This window comes from Oncorhynchus clarkii, unplaced genomic scaffold (genome assembly GCF_045791955.1).
Source record: "Oncorhynchus clarkii lewisi isolate Uvic-CL-2024 unplaced genomic scaffold, UVic_Ocla_1.0 unplaced_contig_1099_pilon_pilon, whole genome shotgun sequence".
NCBI classification, from domain to species: Eukaryota; Metazoa; Chordata; class Actinopteri; order Salmoniformes; family Salmonidae; genus Oncorhynchus; species Oncorhynchus clarkii.
In genome coordinates this window covers 22501-27330 of record NW_027259611.1, presented here as the reverse complement: position 1 = coordinate 27330, position 4830 = coordinate 22501, and the positions used below count along the sequence as shown (strand labels likewise).

Here is a 4830-nt window from a genome sequence, read left to right as displayed (position 1 = left end):
GCTTCCGAGATCGGACGAGATCAGGCGTACTCAGGCCGGTGTGGCCGTAAGCGAAAGCCAATCTCAAAAAGTGGATGAAATTGCATATACTGTAGCCATAATTTGTAGCACAGATTGTTGGATGAAATACAAACTAACCTTGCTTACTTATTTCAAAGAGAGGGCACATATTTCAGCCTTGTGGGAAAAAACGGACAAAGAGTTGAAATTCCACAAGGCAGTGACAAAAAGCTTACAGCACCTGGTATTCCCAGGCGGTCTCCCATCCAAGTACTAACCAGGCCCGACCCTGCTTAGCTTCCGAGATCGGACGAGATCAGGCGTACTCAGGCCGGTGTGGCCGTAAGCGAAAGCCAATCTCAAAAAGTGGATGAAATTGCATATACTGTAGCCATAATTTGTAGCACAGATTGTTGGATGAAATACAAACTAACCTTGCTTACTTATTTCAAAGAGAGGGCACATATTTCAGCCTTGTGGGAAAAAACGGACAAAGAGTTGAAATTCCACAAGGCAGTGACAAAAAGCTTACAGCACCTGGTATTCCCAGGCGGTCTCCCATCCAAGTACTAACCAGGCCCGACCCTGCTTAGCTTCCGAGATCGGACGAGATCAGGCGTACTCAGGCCGGTGTGGCCGTAAGCGAAAGCCAATCTCAAAAAGTGGATGAAATTGCATATACTGTAGCCATAATTTGTAGCACAGATTGTTGGATGAAATACAAACTAACCTTGCTTACTTATTTCAAAGAGAGGGCACATATTTCAGCCTTGTGGGAAAAAACGGACAAAGAGTTGAAATTCCACAAGGCAGTGACAAAAAGCTTACAGCACCTGGTATTCCCAGGCGGTCTCCCATCCAAGTACTAACCAGGCCCGACCCTGCTTAGCTTCCGAGATCGGACGAGATCAGGCGTACTCAGGCCGGTGTGGACGTAAGCGAAAGCCAATCTCAAAAAGTGGATGAAATTGCATATACTGTAGCCATAATTTGTAGCACAGATTGTTGGATGAAATACAAACTAACCTTGCTTACTTATTTCAAAGAGAGGGCACATATTTCAGCCTTGTGGGAAAAAACGGACAAAGAGTTGAAATTCCACAAGGCAGTGACAAAAAGCTTACAGCACCTGGTATTCCCAGGCGGTCTCCCATCCAAGTACTAACCAGGCCCGACCCTGCTTAGCTTCCGAGATCGGACGAGATCAGGCGTACTCAGGCCGGTGTGGCCGTAAGCGAAAGCCAATCTCAAAAAGTGGATGAAATTGCATATACTGTAGCCATAATTTGTAGCACAGATTGTTGGATGAAATACAAACTAACCTTGCTTACTTATTTCAAAGAGAGGGCACATATTTCAGCCTTGTGGGAAAAAACGGACAAAGAGTTGAAATTCCACAAGGCAGTGACAAAAAGCTTACAGCACCTGGTATTCCCAGGCGGTCTCCCATCCAAGTACTAACCAGGCCCGACCCTGCTTAGCTTCCGAGATCGGACGAGATCAGGCGTACTCAGGCCGGTGTGGCCGTAAGCGAAAGCCAATCTCAAAAAGTGGATGAAATTGCATATACTGTAGCCATAATTTGTAGCACAGATTGTTGGATGAAATACAAACTAACCTTGCTTACTTATTTCAAAGAGAGGGCACATATTTCAGCCTTGTGGGAAAAAACGGACAAAGAGTTGAAATTCCACAAGGCAGTGACAAAAAGCTTACAGCACCTGGTATTCCCAGGCGGTCTCCCATCCAAGTACTAACCAGGCCCGACCCTGCTTAGCTTCCGAGATCGGACGAGATCAGGCGTACTCAGGCCGGTGTGGCCGTAAGCGAAAGCCAATCTCAAAAAGTGGATGAAATTGCATATACTGTAGCCATAATTTGTAGCACAGATTGTTGGATGAAATACAAACTAACCTTGCTTACTTATTTCAAAGAGAGGGCACATATTTCAGCCTTGTGGGAAAAAACGGACAAAGAGTTGAAATTCCACAAGGCAGTGACAAAAAGCTTACAGCACCTGGTATTCCCAGGCGGTCTCCCATCCAAGTACTAACCAGGCCCGACCCTGCTTAGCTTCCGAGATCGGACGAGATCAGGCGTACTCAGGCCGGTGTGGCCGTAAGCGAAAGCCAATCTCAAAAAGTGGATGAAATTGCATATACTGTAGCCATAATTTGTAGCACAGATTGTTGGATGAAATACAAACTAACCTTGCTTACTTATTTCAAAGAGAGGGCACATATTTCAGCCTTGTGGGAAAAAACGGACAAAGAGTTGAAATTCCACAAGGCAGTGACAAAAAGCTTACAGCACCTGGTATTCCCAGGCGGTCTCCCATCCAAGTACTAACCAGGCCCGACCCTGCTTAGCTTCCGAGATCGGACGAGATCAGGCGTACTCAGGCCGGTGTGGCCGTAAGCGAAAGCCAATCTCAAAAAGTGGATGAAATTGCATATACTGTAGCCATAATTTGTAGCACAGATTGTTGGATGAAATACAAACTAACCTTGCTTACTTATTTCAAAGAGAGGGCACATATTTCAGCCTTGTGGGAAAAAACGGACAAAGAGTTGAAATTCCACAAGGCAGTGACAAAAAGCTTACAGCACCTGGTATTCCCAGGCGGTCTCCCATCCAAGTACTAACCAGGCCCGACCCTGCTTAGCTTCCGAGATCGGACGAGATCAGGCGTACTCAGGCCGGTGTGGCCGTAAGCGAAAGCCAATCTCAAAAAGTGGATGAAATTGCATATACTGTAGCCATAATTTGTAGCACAGATTGTTGGATGAAATACAAACTAACCTTGCTTACTTATTTCAAAGAGAGGGCACATATTTCAGCCTTGTGGGAAAAAACGGACAAAGAGTTGAAATTCCACAAGGCAGTGACAAAAAGCTTACAGCACCTGGTATTCCCAGGCGGTCTCCCATCCAAGTACTAACCAGGCCCGACCCTGCTTAGCTTCCGAGATCGGACGAGATCAGGCGTACTCAGGCCGGTGTGGCCGTAAGCGAAAGCCAATCTCAAAAAGTGGATGAAATTGCATATACTGTAGCCATAATTTGTAGCACAGATTGTTGGATGAAATACAAACTAACCTTGCTTACTTATTTCAAAGAGAGGGCACATATTTCAGCCTTGTGGGAAAAAACGGACAAAGAGTTGAAATTCCACAAGGCAGTGACAAAAAGCTTACAGCACCTGGTATTCCCAGGCGGTCTCCCATCCAAGTACTAACCAGGCCCGACCCTGCTTAGCTTCCGAGATCGGACGAGATCAGGCGTACTCAGGCCGGTGTGGCCGTAAGCGAAAGCCAATCTCAAAAAGTGGATGAAATTGCATATACTGTAGCCATAATTTGTAGCACAGATTGTTGGATGAAATACAAACTAACCTTGCTTACTTATTTCAAAGAGAGGGCACATATTTCAGCCTTGTGGGAAAAAACGGACAAAGAGTTGAAATTCCACAAGGCAGTGACAAAAAGCTTACAGCACCTGGTATTCCCAGGCGGTCTCCCATCCAAGTACTAACCAGGCCCGACCCTGCTTAGCTTCCGAGATCGGACGAGATCAGGCGTACTCAGGCCGGTGTGGACGTAAGCGAAAGCCAATCTCAAAAAGTGGATGAAATTGCATATACTGTAGCCATAATTTGTAGCACAGATTGTTGGATGAAATACAAACTAACCTTGCTTACTTATTTCAAAGAGAGGGCACATATTTCAGCCTTGTGGGAAAAAACGGACAAAGAGTTGAAATTCCACAAGGCAGTGACAAAAAGCTTACAGCACCTGGTATTCCCAGGCGGTCTCCCATCCAAGTACTAACCAGGCCCGACCCTGCTTAGCTTCCGAGATCGGACGAGATCAGGCGTACTCAGGCCGGTGTGGCCGTAAGCGAAAGCCAATCTCAAAAAGTGGATGAAATTGCATATACTGTAGCCATAATTTGTAGCACAGATTGTTGGATGAAATACAAACTAACCTTGCTTACTTATTTCAAAGAGAGGGCACATATTTCAGCCTTGTGGGAAAAAACGGACAAAGAGTTGAAATTCCACAAGGCAGTGACAAAAAGCTTACAGCACCTGGTATTCCCAGGCGGTCTCCCATCCAAGTACTAACCAGGCCCGACCCTGCTTAGCTTCCGAGATCGGACGAGATCAGGCGTACTCAGGCCGGTGTGGCCGTAAGCGAAAGCCAATCTCAAAAAGTGGATGAAATTGCATATACTGTAGCCATAATTTGTAGCACAGATTGTTGGATGAAATACAAACTAACCTTGCTTACTTATTTCAAAGAGAGGGCACATATTTCAGCCTTGTGGGAAAAAACGGACAAAGAGTTGAAATTCCACAAGGCAGTGACAAAAAGCTTACAGCACCTGGTATTCCCAGGCGGTCTCCCATCCAAGTACTAACCAGGCCCGACCCTGCTTAGCTTCCGAGATCGGACGAGATCAGGCGTACTCAGGCCGGTGTGGCCGTAAGCGAAAGCCAATCTCAAAAAGTGGATGAAATTGCATATACTGTAGCCATAATTTGTAGCACAGATTGTTGGATGAAATACAAACTAACCTTGCTTACTTATTTCAAAGAGAGGGCACATATTTCAGCCTTGTGGGAAAAAACGGACAAAGAGTTGAAATTCCACAAGGCAGTGACAAAAAGCTTACAGCACCTGGTATTCCCAGGCGGTCTCCCATCCAAGTACTAACCAGGCCCGACCCTGCTTAGCTTCCGAGATCGGACGAGATCAGGCGTACTCAGGCCGGTGTGGACGTAAGCGAAAGCCAATCTCAAAAAGTGGATGAAATTGCATATACTGTA

At 46.0% G+C, this 4830-nt stretch overlaps 16 non-coding genes across 16 annotated transcripts; all 16 read right to left on the bottom strand.

Moving 5' to 3' along the window:
• Nucleotides 1-229: 229 nt before the first annotated feature.
• Nucleotides 230-348, bottom strand: LOC139400440 (5S ribosomal RNA). Its single transcript, XR_011632561.1, has one exon. It is a non-coding gene; the product is annotated as a 5S ribosomal RNA (ribosomal RNA).
• Nucleotides 349-525: 177 nt separating this feature from the next.
• On the bottom strand, nt 526-644 carry LOC139400439 (5S ribosomal RNA). Its single transcript, XR_011632560.1, has one exon. It is a non-coding gene; the product is annotated as a 5S ribosomal RNA (ribosomal RNA).
• A 177-nt stretch (nt 645-821) lies between these two features.
• LOC139400444 (5S ribosomal RNA) lies at nt 822-940 on the bottom strand. Its single transcript, XR_011632565.1, has one exon. It is a non-coding gene; the product is annotated as a 5S ribosomal RNA (ribosomal RNA).
• Nucleotides 941-1117: 177 nt separating this feature from the next.
• Nucleotides 1118-1236, bottom strand: LOC139400438 (5S ribosomal RNA). Its single transcript, XR_011632559.1, has one exon. It is a non-coding gene; the product is annotated as a 5S ribosomal RNA (ribosomal RNA).
• Nucleotides 1237-1413: 177 nt separating this feature from the next.
• Nucleotides 1414-1532, bottom strand: LOC139400436 (5S ribosomal RNA). Its single transcript, XR_011632557.1, has one exon. It is a non-coding gene; the product is annotated as a 5S ribosomal RNA (ribosomal RNA).
• Nucleotides 1533-1709: 177 nt separating this feature from the next.
• On the bottom strand, nt 1710-1828 carry LOC139400435 (5S ribosomal RNA). Its single transcript, XR_011632556.1, has one exon. It is a non-coding gene; the product is annotated as a 5S ribosomal RNA (ribosomal RNA).
• Nucleotides 1829-2005: 177 nt separating this feature from the next.
• On the bottom strand, nt 2006-2124 carry LOC139400434 (5S ribosomal RNA). The gene has a single exon (XR_011632555.1). It is a non-coding gene; the product is annotated as a 5S ribosomal RNA (ribosomal RNA).
• Nucleotides 2125-2301: 177 nt separating this feature from the next.
• Nucleotides 2302-2420, bottom strand: LOC139400433 (5S ribosomal RNA). Its single transcript, XR_011632554.1, has one exon. It is a non-coding gene; the product is annotated as a 5S ribosomal RNA (ribosomal RNA).
• Nucleotides 2421-2597: 177 nt separating this feature from the next.
• Nucleotides 2598-2716, bottom strand: LOC139400432 (5S ribosomal RNA). The gene has a single exon (XR_011632553.1). It is a non-coding gene; the product is annotated as a 5S ribosomal RNA (ribosomal RNA).
• A 177-nt stretch (nt 2717-2893) lies between these two features.
• LOC139400431 (5S ribosomal RNA) lies at nt 2894-3012 on the bottom strand. Its single transcript, XR_011632552.1, has one exon. It is a non-coding gene; the product is annotated as a 5S ribosomal RNA (ribosomal RNA).
• A 177-nt stretch (nt 3013-3189) lies between these two features.
• LOC139400430 (5S ribosomal RNA) lies at nt 3190-3308 on the bottom strand. The gene has a single exon (XR_011632551.1). It is a non-coding gene; the product is annotated as a 5S ribosomal RNA (ribosomal RNA).
• A 177-nt stretch (nt 3309-3485) lies between these two features.
• On the bottom strand, nt 3486-3604 carry LOC139400443 (5S ribosomal RNA). The gene has a single exon (XR_011632564.1). It is a non-coding gene; the product is annotated as a 5S ribosomal RNA (ribosomal RNA).
• A 177-nt stretch (nt 3605-3781) lies between these two features.
• On the bottom strand, nt 3782-3900 carry LOC139400429 (5S ribosomal RNA). Its single transcript, XR_011632550.1, has one exon. It is a non-coding gene; the product is annotated as a 5S ribosomal RNA (ribosomal RNA).
• Nucleotides 3901-4077: 177 nt separating this feature from the next.
• On the bottom strand, nt 4078-4196 carry LOC139400428 (5S ribosomal RNA). Its single transcript, XR_011632549.1, has one exon. It is a non-coding gene; the product is annotated as a 5S ribosomal RNA (ribosomal RNA).
• A 177-nt stretch (nt 4197-4373) lies between these two features.
• On the bottom strand, nt 4374-4492 carry LOC139400427 (5S ribosomal RNA). Its single transcript, XR_011632548.1, has one exon. It is a non-coding gene; the product is annotated as a 5S ribosomal RNA (ribosomal RNA).
• A 177-nt stretch (nt 4493-4669) lies between these two features.
• On the bottom strand, nt 4670-4788 carry LOC139400442 (5S ribosomal RNA). The gene has a single exon (XR_011632563.1). It is a non-coding gene; the product is annotated as a 5S ribosomal RNA (ribosomal RNA).
• Between the last annotated feature and the right edge of the window lie 42 nt (nt 4789-4830).